At 21.2% G+C, this 896-nt stretch overlaps 1 protein-coding gene across 2 annotated transcripts in view; it reads left to right on the top strand.

The window, feature by feature from the left end:
* Positions 1–896, top strand: part of LOC106880643 (homeobox protein Hox-C9) — a 402,026-nt gene that overhangs the window by 260,697 nt on the left and 140,433 nt on the right. The window lies entirely within an intron of this gene.

Below are 896 nucleotides of genomic sequence, written 5' to 3' on the forward strand. Positions count from 1 at the left end.
ATATTTATATTTATATGTATATGTGCAAATATGCATGCATAACTCATATGTACACAAACACACAATTTCTCAGAATAGCGAAAATGATCATTTATCAATTATCATTATAAATATAAAAAAATTTATAATAATTAAATATGAGCAATTTAATTACAAATATGAATTATTATTGGCATTAACTTCTTCCACGATTTATGTCCTACAAAACAGATATAGCGTACCACATGACTATTAGTTTTTTTATTATTATTATTATTTTATATTCTATTTTTTTTTTATTCCTTTGTTGGTATTATTTGTTTATTATTTCCTATTCATTTCACCATTTGATTCATTCCTAACGTCGATATATTTGTTTTAACCATTCCACAGTAAATTTATTACTTGTATATTATTTATTATAGAGAAACGCATGGATTTACATACACATGTTTTAATGTTTTCTTTAATTAAATGTGCATTTGAAAAACGAGCATTTGATTATGTATGAGTATTCACATATGTTTATAAACTTATAGATATGTTTAGCGCAACATGCAGGCATATGCATCTTTCAAAATATCTGTGTCAGCATATTTATCTGTCTGTCTGTCTCTCTCTCCCTGTCTCTATATGCATATATATGCACACCTACGCACATATCTATATGTATATATATATATAGATATATATATATATATATATATATATATATATATATATATATATATATATATATATATATATATATATATACATATATATATATATATATGTGTGTGTGTGTGTATGTATGCATATGTATTCATATATATACATACATATATATATATACATATATAAATATATGTATATGTATTTATATGTAGATGTCTATACATGTATATATATATATATATATATATATATATATATAT

This window comes from Octopus bimaculoides, chromosome 17 (genome assembly GCF_001194135.2).
Source record: "Octopus bimaculoides isolate UCB-OBI-ISO-001 chromosome 17, ASM119413v2, whole genome shotgun sequence".
Classification (NCBI taxonomy): Eukaryota; Metazoa; Mollusca; class Cephalopoda; order Octopoda; family Octopodidae; genus Octopus; species Octopus bimaculoides.